Raw genomic sequence first — 14087 nt, 5'->3', positions numbered from 1 at the left:
CCAAACATCAGAAATAGTTATATTATTTGTATTATATTGTGGACATTGAAGTAAAAAACTAACAACAATATAGAACTGTTCAATAAGTTTGATCTGCAGCAAAAATAGTTAGGTGAACTATAAAAGAAAATCCAATTCCATTAAGAAGAAACTAGAGAGTACCTCATGCATAGTAGATCTTCAGTGAGCAGTTTATAAACAAACAATGAAATACAGGATATCTAACAGCAATCTACAATGGTTGGGAGAGAGTGAAGAATATTTGGAAAAGACATTCCAAAAATACCACATTCCAGGAATGGCCATTTCTTAGTCTTGTTATAGACAGATATTCTAGAAAGAAAGAAAGAAAGAAGAAAGGAAGGAAGGAAGGTAGGAAGAAAGAAAGAAAGAAAGAAAGAAAGAGACAGAAAGAAAGAGAGATGAACAATGAGATCTGGGAAAGATTCATTTTAGCAGAAACCAAAGTCTCTTCAAAGTACAGGGACTTCACCTTCTTAGACTAAATAACTAAATATGAGACTGACCCAGGCTCATTATTCTAGATGTTAAGGTCTGTACCCACTTTCCTCTTTTTGTCTTACCACACACACCAGACCTTAGTGGAACACACTGACACTCTCTGACTGTTATCACAGAAGGTTTGTCTACTCCGTGAACTGTCTCTGATAAACACTTCAGGTTTTCAGCAAGGCTGGATCAGAGAATATCAGGTCGGGGCAACGGAGAGGTGTTTAAAGTCTCTAGTGTCCCGTGGGTTGAATTCTCAAAGCTCCCTTATTAAGGGATTTGTTCTATTGTGTTTCCACTCTCCAAATGATCGAGTTTCATGTGGTACAAAGAAAATATCAGAATGGACTTTATTAGTACGTTTTGTGTCTTTAGAGGCAGTCATAGCCATAGCAAGAAAGAGAACAAGTTAATATTAACCAGTAAAACAGCCAAAGGAAAGAGAAACAGTGGAAGGAGGGAATGAAGGAAGTAAACAGGAAAGAAAGGAGGGAAGTAAGAAAGGAAAAAAGAAAAGAAGATGGAAATGAACAGATGGGGGGAGGGAGGAAGGAAGACGAAGAATGACACAACATCTAGAGATATCCTAGGCAGTATGTTACATTGAACCACACAAATCAACCAGATTTAATATTCAGATTCCAGTATTAATTTAAAATCACATCACATTCTTATGAAAATTAGGAGTGCGAGCTCACTGCCCGGTTACTAGGTTACAGTCCACATCAATGTGAGTCTCTTCCTTTGTAAAATGGGCTGATTCAGAGAAAATATTTCAAAGATTTTTTTTCAGGATTAAATAATTTCATGTATGTAAAGCAACAAGCACAGTGCTGATATGGTAAGCACTTTGCCTTTAGTATTTTACAAATTTAATTCTAGTTATCCCAGTGAAAAACAAAACCACAACTAAACTAAGGTGAAGAAAATCTACGTTTGACAAGATAATTTGGGGAAAGACTGTGACAGCACTTGACATTAATAGTACCTTCAAGCTGAAGTTTGAATTTTTAGGGATGGCTTTAAAATAACTTAAAAAGGTGGAAATTAAGGAGAGTGTGTGGATATACACTCATAAAGCAATTACTGAGGGAGTTTATCAGACAACTAATAGAAAAATAGATCAAAGCAAAGTCACAGGCGATTTGTGAATAGAAATGAAGCATGTCTTATGGGGGAGAACAAGAGCCAGAATATTTAAATTCACAAAATGGCCTTAGGAGCCCACATGTGCATCTCGTTCTGAGGCCAGTGATCCTTCACAGACAAGAGGCTGCTCTGCTGATGAGTCTTCCAAGGCTCCCTTCACATCCTTGCTCCTCAGGCTGTAGATGAAGGGGTTCAGCATGGGGGTGACCACAGTGTACATAACTGAGGAAACTGAGCTACTTTGGAGAGAATGGGTCACAGCAGAACTGAGATAGACCAAGTCCAGTTTCATAAAACAAGGAGACCACAGAGAGGTGAGACTCACAGGTGGAAAATGCTTTATACTTGCCTGCAGTGGAGGACATTTGCATTAAGGAGGAGACAATCTTAGAGTAAGAGAAGAGGATCCCTGTGATGGGAAACACACTCAGCAGTGCAGGTGCTAGATACAAGAAGATGTAATTGATGAGGGTATCAGAATGGGCCACCTTCATAAGCTGAGCATAGTCACAGAAGAAATGTGGAATCTCAGTGCCTATAGAGAAGGTCAGCCTCTTCATTAGTAGAATGTGAACTAGGGTGACCCATAGAATGATGATCCAAGACATCAGAACCAACAGGACACAGAAGCGAGGGTTCATGATGACCGTGTAGTGAAGGGGGTGGCAGATGGCCACGTAATGGTCATAGGCCATTTCAGTCAGAAGGAAATTATCCAGTTCAGAAAACATCCTAATAAAATATATCTGAGTGAGGCACCTATGTAGGAGCTGTCTTTGCTGTGTACCTTGATGTTCACCAGCCTCTTTGGGAACGTGGTGGAGGTTAAACATATGGCAACCCAGGACAGGCTGGAGAGGACGAAGTACATGGGGGTGTGGAGGTGGGAGTCAGAGGTGATGGCCGGGACGAAGAGCAGATTCGCATGCACTGTGACTGGGTACATGGATAGGAACAGTCAAAAGAGAAGGGGCTGCAGTTCAAGATCCTCTGAGAAGCCCAGGAGGAGTAATTCTGATTGTTCTATGTTTTCTTCTGCTTTCATGTAGCTGGTGTGTCTGTTGGGGAACAAGGAAAAAATCAGTGTTCAATGAACAGCCAACTGATTCCTCAGCTGGCCATCACTTTACAATGTCTCCCTTGGATGAACGTCCTTCAACCACTATTAAGACCTTCCATTGACAGTGACTCACTCAGTCAACTGGATTTCTGTTTTCATTTTAAACGTGTGTATTGCTCAGACCTTTAAAATTTAATGGAAATGTATCTCTTTTTATCATCTACCAATTAGTTTGAATAACCCTATTTGAATCTATGAACAGAAACCATTTTTTAATGATACAATCCTTCCAAAATAATTAGAGACATTGTATGTGTTTTCCTTGATAATCCCCATACTTCTTTTTTCTTCCTAATAGCTCTACAGTAGTGATTAAGACATGAATTTTTAACTCATACAACCGTTATTGCGTGACCTGATGCTCCTTGGTGATGTGACAATTAACTCTTAGTGCCTTATTTTTGTCCCTAAATATGTGGTTAACAGTGTTACATTGTTGTGAGGTTTAAAAATGCCTTTTTCACACTTGGAATCTCATTAAGTAATAGATGTCACTATCATTATTATTGAACTCTTACTTTTATGATAATTAAAATTACTTTGAACATATAACTCTCCCAAGGTACAGTGTAGACCTCTGACTTGGAAAATAGTTTCATGAGTCAAATTTCCTGTAAAAGAATCTTGGTTCACTGACTTATTGCTGTGTGATCTGGAGAAAGTAATTTAAGCTCTCTTAGCTGCAGATTCTTCACCTTAATATTCCTTACATGGTAGAATTGAAGAGTGAATTAAATGAGACAGTGCATGTGATTTGGGATTTTTCTGCTGTGGTTCCCATGACATACAATGGGTATTTAATAAAGATGAACTCCTATTCTTTACATCACAGTAAGTTTGTATGACATCACTATCATTTACCAATATCCACCTTAAATGGTGGAGCCAACCAGGGTGGAATTATGATCATTATAATCATAATGGTTTTGCTACCTCTTTGGATTTCCATATAGCACTTCTAATTAATGAAGATCCCTATTGCTCCTTCTTTCAGAGAACACCTGCCAGGTGAATTCTTCCAAGAAGGGGAAAAAGCATGTGGATTGCATACACAGGAGAAGAAAACAAAAGCACACCACCATTAAAATAATATTCATGGGGTATTTGAGAGTGTGTGCTCATGTGTGCATGCTCTTGAATGGGGATATATCATATTCACATCAGCAGAGTAATTGTCAGAATACATAATTGATCAATCTGATTAAAATTATCAAAAGCTTATATAAACCAAATCATCCTAGAAAGATTAAAAGGAAAATTTGAAATTTGAAAATTCATCCTTGCAATCTCCACGACAGAAAAAGTGTCAGTATTATTAATGCCTACAGAATGTTAATTAATTAAAGACAGAAAAATTCAGAGAGGACCAATTTAGTATGGGAATTTATTTAGGTGAGACTTTTGTAAAATACAGCTGAGGGAGGAAGGAGAGGTTATTGTTAGTCAGGGCAAGTGAGGAAAGAATAAACATTCTAGGCTGAGGAACAGAATGCTAATTTACATATGGTTCGGTGGGCTTGGTAATGAGAAGATTTGGGAGGCCAGTGTGGTGGAGAGAACGGATTAAGGGTCTGGGGAGACAGAGGGTGTGAGCCTCACAGTAGAGCATCCTGTACTCCTCCTCCATGTGCCTGTCATGTTAGTGTCTTTATTTTTATTTGTGGGTCTGAGGTTGTGTCTGCATTGTCTCATATTTGTTTCCCGAGAGTTAAATGGGAAACACATAGTAGGTGCTCAACAAATACAAATGTTAGACGTATAATAAAGTTTGAGACCAAAAGTGAGAACTAAAGCACAAAAAAGAAATTGTCAAGCTCATCACATTCCTAAATACAGGCATGAAATTGAATGGTAAGGTTAAATAAAATGCATTCTTATCAATTTTAAAAGAATAATATGTGAGTAACAAGTAATAACTATTCTAGATATGGAAAGATGGCTTAGTACTAGAATGTTTTTAAACCTAATTTTTCATAAAAATAGGTCAATAAAGAGAAATCATAAATACAATTACAATACCAAGAATGCACTGGGAAAATTTAACTGTAATTACTGCAGTTAGGAGCCAGGGCAGAGACCCTCAGGACATGAGTAAAACAAGGACAACATCTTCATCTGATAAAGAGTGGATGCATGATAACCACAAGGAACAGAATATTCTACGTTACAGTTCTATGACATTCATGTTAGTTCATAAATAGGCCAAGACATTCTACTAAACTCCAGTCACTTGATAGTCTCCTGAACATTTAAGGAGATTGCTAAAATGAGAAGGGGATATTGGCCTGGGTATCAAGCTTCAGAAATTATTATATTATTTGTATTACATTGTGGACACTGAGGTGAAAAATAAAATAACAACAACAACAATATAGAACTATTCAGTGATATCAGTAAGTCAGGTCTGCCAGCAAAAATAGTTTGGTATACCATAAAAGAAAATCCAACGACAGTAAGAAGAAACTAGACAATAGCTAATGCATAGTTGATATTCAGTGAGTAGTTAATGAATAAATGGTTGGACACAGGAAATCTAACAGGAACCTGCATTTTATGGGAGAGATTGGAGAAACTGTGGAGACTTTCCAGAAAATAATACATTCCAGGAAAGACTATTTCTATCTCTGACTGGAGGAAGGTTCTAGGTTCCAGCAAGGAAGAAAAATAAACAGAATGAGAGCTGAAAAAGATTGGTTTCAGTGAAAATTAAATAACCTTAAAAGTACATGGATCTCACCTTCACAGACTAAATCAATGTAAGAATGTCTTGGATTCATTACTCTGAATGTAAAGCCCAGTGCACACTTTCCTCTTTTCTGTCTTTCCCTACCAGCCCACATGGAGCACACTGACTCTCTCCAATGGTTATCGCTGAAGCTTTCTCTCCTCCATGTGCTGTACCCAATAAACACTACTGGGTTTTCACCTAGGCTGGAGCAGAGCATTACAGGTGAGGAGCAACAAGGGCATGTTTAAAGTTTCTAGTGCCTCAAGGATTGAATTTTCAGAGCTTCTCTTTAAAGACATTATTCTATTGTCTTTTCACTCTAACAATTCAGTGCACTTGGGGTACAAAGAAGGTAGCAGAATGGAAAAATTTCTGTCCAATTTGTGTCTGTGTTGGCAGCAGTAGGGGAAGATGGATTTATTTCCACTAAGGAGAAACTCTTCTTCATTTGGTTTGATTTAAAAGTCACAAGGATTCCTCTGAGGAAAGTTTAATTTCTATGAAAAACAAACCTGTAACCAACTCCTTATGATGTGCTTCCTGGACAAGTCTTCAGAGGTTGTTGTATCACATGTTGTCCACACTGTTATGGGGGCAAAGATAATTTTTCTTTAAAAATTTTTTTATCGTAATTTATTAACCACTTTATTGAGGTGTGATTAAAATGTAAAAAGCTGTACATATTTAATGTATACAACTTGATGAGGTTGTAGACAAGTATACATCCATGAAACCATCACCACCATCAAGGTCATGGACATATACATCACCTCCCAAAGTTTCCGCCTACCCTCTTAATTATTTTTTCTGTGTGATAAAAACACTTAATGTAAGATCTTATCCTCTTAGCAAAATTTTTAATTAATTAATTTCTTTTTAATTGATACATACTAACTATAGATACTTGTACGGTGATGTTTCAATACATGTAAACATTATGTAATAATCAAATTAAGGTAATTGACATATCTACTACTTTAGATACTCATCTTTTTTTGTCATAAATACATTCAAAATCCTCTCTTATTGTTCTTTTGAAATATACAACATATTAATGTTAACTATAGTCACCCTATTGTGCATTGGAACAGTAATTCTTCTGCTCCAATTGTCACTTTGTACCGACTGACCATCCCCTACTCCAGCCTCCCCTTGCCAGCCTCTGGTAACCACTATTCCACTCTCTACTCTTATGAGATCAACTTTTTAAGATTTCTACGTATGAGTGAGATCTTTTGGTATTTTTCCGTTCCTGGCTTATTTCACCTAACATGATGTTACCTAGGCTCATCTATGTTGCTGAAAATGACAGGATTTCATTGTTTATGGCTGAATAGTATTTCATTGTATAAATATACCATTATTATTAATCATTCATTCATTGACAGACATTGAGATAGATTACATTGTTGCAATTCTGAAAAGTGCTGCAATAAACATGGGTATGCCAATATCACTTTGACATACTGATTTCATTTTTTTTTAGATGGATACCCAAAAGGGAGATGGCTGGATCAATATGGTGTTCCTATTTTTAGTTTTTTTGAGGAAATTCTATACTGGTTTGCATAGTGGTTGTACTAATCTACATCCCCATAAGCAGTGTATATGTGTTCCCTTTTCTTCACATCCTCCTGAGCATTTGTTATTTTTTGTCTTTTTTATACTAGCTATTCAAGCTGGGATGAGATATCTCATTGTGGTTTTGATTTGCATTTCTCTGTTAGTGATGTCAAGCATGTTTTCTTGTACCTGTTTTACATTTGTATCTCTTCTTTTGAGAAATGTCTATTCAGCTCCTTTTCCCATTTTATAATTGGATTATTTGTTTTTTATTTTAATATTTTTACTATTGAGTTGTTTGAGTTTCTTGTATAGTCTGGATATTAATCCCTTGTCAGATGCATAGTTTGCAAATATTTTCTCCCATTCAGTATGTTGTCTGTTCATTGTGTTTGAGAAGAATTTGTATTACCTTTTTTCCCCCCTTCTTTAATGATTTGTAGATTTCAGCAGGGAAGCCATCAGGTCCTGGGCTTTTCCTCAATGGAAGTCTTTATTACTGATTCAGTCTTGTTACTCATTATTGGTCTGTTAAGGTATTATATTTATTCATGTTTCAATCCTGGTAGCTTTCATGTGTCCAAGAATTTATTTTCTTTCACAGTTAGTTTTTCAGAATAGTCTCTAATGATTTTTGGTATCTCTGAGGCATCCATTCTAATTGATTTTATTTGTTTCATCTTCCTCTCTTTTTTATTAAGTTAGTCTAGCTAAAGGTTTGTTGATTTTGTTTATATTTTCAAAAGACTAACTCTTTATTTTGTTGATTCTTTTCATTCTTATTTGGTTTATATTTTATTTATATCTGCTCTGATTTTTATTATTTATTTTCTTGTATTCATTTTGCAAATGGTTTTATCTTATTTTTCTAATTCATTAAGGAGCAATGTTAGCTTGTTTATTTGATCTCTTTCTACTTTTTGGATGTAGGTGTTTATTGCTATAAACTTTTCTCTTCTGATAGCTTTGCTGTGTTCTTTAGATTTTGATATGTCGTGTTTCCATTTTATTTGTCTCATGAAATTTTTAAATTTCCTTCTTAATTATCTGATTGACCCATTGGTTGTTAGGAGCATGTTGTTTAATTTTCATGTAATTTTACATTTCCAAGATTTGTCTTGTCATTGATTTCTAGTTTTATTTCATTGTGGTCAAAAAGACACTTCATATAACTTAGATTTTTAAAAAATTGTTGAGACTTATTTTGTGGCCAACACATGGTCTAGCCTGGAATGTTCCATTGGTTTGGAGAATGTATATTCTGTAAATGTTGAATGGAATGTTTTGTAAATGTCTTTATAGTTCATTTGGTCTAGAGTGCAGTCTAACTTCAATCTTTGTAGATTTTCTGCCTGGGTTATCTATTGAGAGTGGGGTAGTAGTGACCTCTAATACTACTGCATTGTGGTCTATAGCTCCCTTTAGATCTCTTCATATTTGCTTTATGTTTTCAGCTCCTCCAGGGTTGGGTGCATATATATTTATAATTTTTTATATCCTTTTGCTAAATTGAACACTTTATCATTACATATCAACTTTCTTTGCCCCCTTTTTTGCTGTTTTTGATTTAAAGTGTACTTTATCTGATATGAGTATAGCTACTCCTGCTCTTTTTTGGTTTTCATTTTGATGGAATATCTTTTTCCATCCCTTCACTTTTAGTTTATGTGTGTTCTTATAGATGAACTGAGTTTCCTGTAGACAGCATACCATTGTGTCTTGGTATTTTTATCCATTCAGTGACTCTATGTTTTTTAATTAGAAAATTTAATATATTTGCATTCAAAGTAATCACTGATAGGTAAAAATTTACTCCTGCCATTATGTTACATGTTTCTAGTTGTTCTGTAGATCCTTTTTCTTTCTTCTCTTACTTTGTGTGTGTGTTTAAGTGGTTTTCTGTATTAGTACATTTTGATTTCTTGCTTTTTATTTTTAGTGTGTTTATTATAGGTTTTTGCTTCATGGTTGCCACAAAGCTTACAAAATCATCTTATAGCAAGTTGTTTAAAACTGATAACTATTTCACTTTGATCTCAAACAGAACATAAACTACAAAAAACTCTACACATTGACTCACTCCATTCTCTCCTCTCACATTAAAATATCTGCTGCCACATTTCATGTCTTTTTACATTGCTTGTCCATTGAAAATTAATGTAGCTACAGGGACTGTGGGAAGTGGGAAGGCTAGAAGAAGCCAGGACATGTTCCTGCAGCAGAGGAAGACCAGAACAGGCCCACCACTACCACCACCACACTTGCTGGTGACATTGTCAGGATATGGAACCATTGCCTGCCTTTCCACAGTTAGTTTCATGTAGCTGCCACCTGAAGTGTGACACTAGTCCCTGAAGTGCTAGCCAGACCAGATGTACTCAGGATCCCTGTCCACTTCATCACACCAGCCAGCCTGGCCATGTGCATGATCCTGGCTGTAATCACGTGCAGTGTGGCTTCTGCCATAAAAATGCACCAGCCAGATCAGCTGGGCATGAGAACTCCTGTAGCTACTCATATCACCCCTGCACTAGTCAAAATAGCCATGTACAGGATTACTGCCCATGCTACCATACCAGCCAGGCCTGGTTGTGCACAGTATCCCCTGCCCAAGCCACCACATGATCTAGCCTGTCTGTGCATAGGACCCCCACATAGCCACCTGCAGCCAGGCCACCCTTGTGTGGGATCCCTGCCCATGTTGCCTCATCAACCAGACCAGCCATGGGTAGGACCCTCTGCTGGTGCTGAAGCAGTAGCCAGCCCAGCTGGGTGTGGGACCCTGGTTGCTACCCCCTGCAATGTGGCTCTTGCTGCTGCTGACAGCCATACACAACATCACAAATTCCACTGTGCCTATCAGATTGGCCATGGGCAGGACACACAAGCGCCACCATGCATTGACACAAGAAAGATCCCATACAGCCACCAGAAAGAGGCAAGGTAGCATCTCAGTGGCCCAAACTGCAGGGGGAATTGCACACCATGTGCAGCATGCATGACTGCCTTGATCCAGGGAAAGACATACACAGAGATCCCAGAGAGCACAGAAACACAGAATAGCAAAATAGAGTATAGAAGAAAATTCCCAGCCACCACCAATCTGTCGTATGACCACATATCTGAAACTTCCCATTATAACCCTGGTTCTATTGGACCTCCTAAATCATCAAATCAAACCAGCTTAACACCAGTGCATGGCAAAATGGCACATCTGGGATTGAACAAGAATAGTACCAGAGGTATGACTAAGCTGAATGAGCAGACAGCTGAGAACCAAAAGGTAGGGCAAACTCCAAGGTCTGCGTTATTGCACCAACACCAGTTCCTCAGTTTGTGCCTGTGACCTATTGTGGAGGAGAAGATTTCCTGTACTACTAACTCAACTAAGAGAAAAATACCTCAGCTAGGTTTAAAGGTGGATTGGCTTAGTATGTGGGTGCAAGCAAAAAATAGACCATGGCTTTATTATAGCCAAATTCAGTTGTATCCTTGAAAATGAGTGCACAGAGAAAATACTCCCAGTGGGTGGAGTTGCAAGCAGCACATCTGGTTATCTAAAGTGATTTGTGGTCCTCTGACCGTTTAGTATGACAATGGAAGGGCAATGTCTGAAATTCTAGAGACTGGAATGTTGATGGGCATAGACGGGTGGGCATTACATGAAAATTTTTGTGTCATATATCACAGAAGAGGCATTGACAAACCTTATAGGCTCCCACTTGACCATGGAACATTTGCCGGCCTTTTTCATTGGCCACGCAATGGCATGATGTGCTATGAAATGTCAGTAACAGAGACCACAGCTGAGTCCTAAAGATGGCACTATTTCTTGAGGAGACCAACCAGTGAGGTGGTGGCAAGTTGACCATGCAGGGCTCCTGTGATCCTTGAAAAATAAGCACTTGCTCATGCTTTTGGTGTCATATCTAAGGATTCATTGCCAATCCATGGTCACTAAAATATTCCTTCATATTTTCTTCTAAGAGATTCATGATTTGAGCTATCATATTTTAGCTATTAAACTATTTTTTGAGTTAATTTCTTTTTTTGTCTTTTTTGTGACCAGCCATACCACGCTCAGCCAGTGAGCGCACGGCCATCCTTATATAGGATCCGAACCCATGGCGGGAGCACTGCTGCGCTCCCAGTGCTGCACTCTCCCGAGTGCGCCACAGGGTCGGCCCTTGAGTTAATTTTTTAATATGCTGTGAGTATGCCTGTGAAGAATAATGGTCAGAAAGTAGTAGTAGGGGGCACCGGCCAGCCAGTGGAACTACGCAGCTCCACTTGCCTCTCCATCCCACAGCCTTGGACCCAGACAGGGGGGAGCTCCAGGACCTGCCCCACCACCCTGAACTGGCACAACACAGTTGAGCCCACCAGCATCAGCCAGCCAGTGGAACCGCATGGCTCCATGTGGTCCCCCCACCCTGCAACCTTGGACCATGGCAGGGGTGAGCTCCAGGCCCCACCCTACCACCATGAACCAGCACTGCACAGGTGAGCCCCCCAGCATCAGCAAGCCAGTGGAACCACATGGCTCCACGTGGCCCCTCATCCCACCTCAGACCCAGGGTGAGCACTAGCCAATGGATCTGACACTGAATTTAGCTCAGCACAACTCCATGTGTTAGGGGCTCATTCTACAATCACAGAGTCTAGAACAGGAACCAAATTGGTTTAACATAACCACCACCACACTTACTGTCAAGTAAGACTGTTCACCCCCTGCAGTAGCCACTCCACGGCCAACCTCAGTGTAATAGAGGAAGCAACCACCCTACCAAATGACCAAGCATCAGTGAAAAGAAAACTAGAAGTACAGACAATAAAGAAGAAATGACACCACCAAAAGGATACAGTAATACTCCAAAGTCAGATTCTATGGAAAAGGGAATCCTTGAAATATCTGAAAAAGAATTTTGAGTAATGATCTTAAGAAAAGTTGAAGAAATAAAGGAAGACTCAATCAGAGAACACAATGAAACAAGAAAAGCATCCAGAATATGAAGGAGGAAATCTACAAAGAGATTAATACCATAAAAAAGAGTGTAGCAGAACTTCTAGAAATGACTCACTCAGTGAAATAAAAAACACAACTGAGAGCTTGAGCAGCAGGGTAGAGCAAGCAGAAGAAAGAATTTCAGTGCTTAAAGATGATCTTTTTGAAATAACCCAGGCAGACAAAAAAAAAAAAAAAAAAAAAAAAAAAGGAAAAAATAATTAAAAATAAAGAGGAAAACTTAAGAGAGATAGCAGATAATCTCAAGCACTCTAACATCTGAATTGTGGGTATTCCTGAAGGGCAGGAGAAGGGAAAAGATATCAAAAACCTACCCAAGGAAATAGTAACAGAAAACTTCCCAGGTGTACGGCAAGATACAGACCTTCAGATCCAGGAAGCCCAAAGGTCCCTAAACAGATTCAGCCCAAAAAGATCCTCCCCAAGACATATTATAGTTAAATTTGCAAAGCTCAAAGACAAAGAGAGAATTCTACAAGCAGCAAGAGAAAAATGTCAGGTGACTCATAGGGGAACCCCCATCAAACTAACAGCAGATTTCACAACTGAAACCCTACAGGCCAGAAGAGAGTGGAATGATATATTCAAAATACTAAAGAAAAAAACCTGCTAGCCAAGAATTCTTTTCCTAACAAGGTTCTCCTTCAGAAATGAGGGATAAATAGTGTATTTCCCAGACAAACAAAAGTTGTGGGACTTCACCACCACATGACCAGCCCTGCAAGAAATTCTCAAGGGACTCTCTCATCTGGAATCTGAATAATGGTGACCATCATCACAAATATACAAGAAAGAGCAAAACACTCAGTTAAAACAAAAATGATAACAAGAAACAGAAAGAAGCTAAACCATCTGCCTTAAATCCCCAACTCACATTGAAGAAGAGAAATCAAAGGGGAAATAATGATCAAAAGATATTTAAACCACCTATATAGCAATTAGATGACAGGAATTAAACAACACTTCCCAATAACTACTGTAAATGTGAATGAACTAAACTCCCCGTTCAAAAGACACAGACTAACAGACTGGATTGAAAAGATAGACCCAAGTATAAGAAAAAAAGATGAGTAGTTACCCGAGTTTCAGGGCGGAGGGAGTGAGGGAGAGAAGGATGAGCAGGTGGAGCACAGAGGATTTTTAAGGCAGTGAAACTGTTCTGTATGATACTGTAATGGTGAATACATAACCCTATGTATTGGGCAAAACCCATAGAACTGTACAGCACAAAGAGGGAAAACTATTGTAAAGTTTAGTTAACAATATATTAATATTGGTTGTTATTGTAATAAATGGACCACCCTGAAGCAAGATGTTAATAATAGGAGAAACTGTGTGTGTGGGTGTGGGTGTGTGGGGGGTATGTGAACAGTCTGTACTTTCTGCTCAATTTTTTTGTAAATGTAAAACTGCTATTTAAAAAATCTATTACAAAAATAAAGACCATTGCAATAGGGAGAGAAATTGACTGCAACTCCATAGGAACAAAAGATGGGAGGATTTTCAAATGCTGGGGTGAGTTAATAAAAAAGAACTAGAAAACATTAGTGGGGAGGTTGGTCAAGGTTATTGGGCCAGCTGTCTTTGCTAATTGCTGCTGACTGTCCACTGGTCCTGCCCTATTGCACATCTCAGGAAGCTGTCGGTATCACATATGCATAGGGTGGCAACTGTGTCACTCAATTCTTGCTCTTCTGAATTATGAGTCTGAATCTGTGCGTCTATTTTATGTGTGGACACAGAACATGATCTGATAAATTTTGCTATCCTGGATCTGAGCTCTATAGGGGTGAGGATTTTTGTCTGTTTTTTCCAACACTGCTGTATCCCAGGCACCCAGGACAGCTGGAGCACTATAGATATTCAATCAGTATCATCAAACGTATGAGTTTGGTAAGTGCTAGCAGTGGTTATTGATGACATGTACTATTTCATAAGTCTTTCCCAATAATTTCCAAGTTGGTACTTGAACTGACTGTACTGACCCACAG

The 14087-nt window shown here is 38.5% G+C and overlaps 1 pseudogene; it reads right to left on the bottom strand.

The window, feature by feature from the left end:
- Window positions 1-1769: 1769 nt before the first annotated feature.
- Window positions 1770-10942, bottom strand: LOC134387569 (olfactory receptor 7D4-like; annotated as a pseudogene).
- Window positions 10943-14087: the final 3145 nt, after the last annotated feature.

Source organism: Cynocephalus volans, chromosome 10, assembly GCF_027409185.1.
Source record: "Cynocephalus volans isolate mCynVol1 chromosome 10, mCynVol1.pri, whole genome shotgun sequence".
Lineage (NCBI taxonomy): Eukaryota > Metazoa > Chordata > Mammalia > Dermoptera > Cynocephalidae > Cynocephalus > Cynocephalus volans.
Note: the sequence above shows the minus strand (reverse complement) of the source record. Positions and strands in the feature narration are given on the sequence as shown.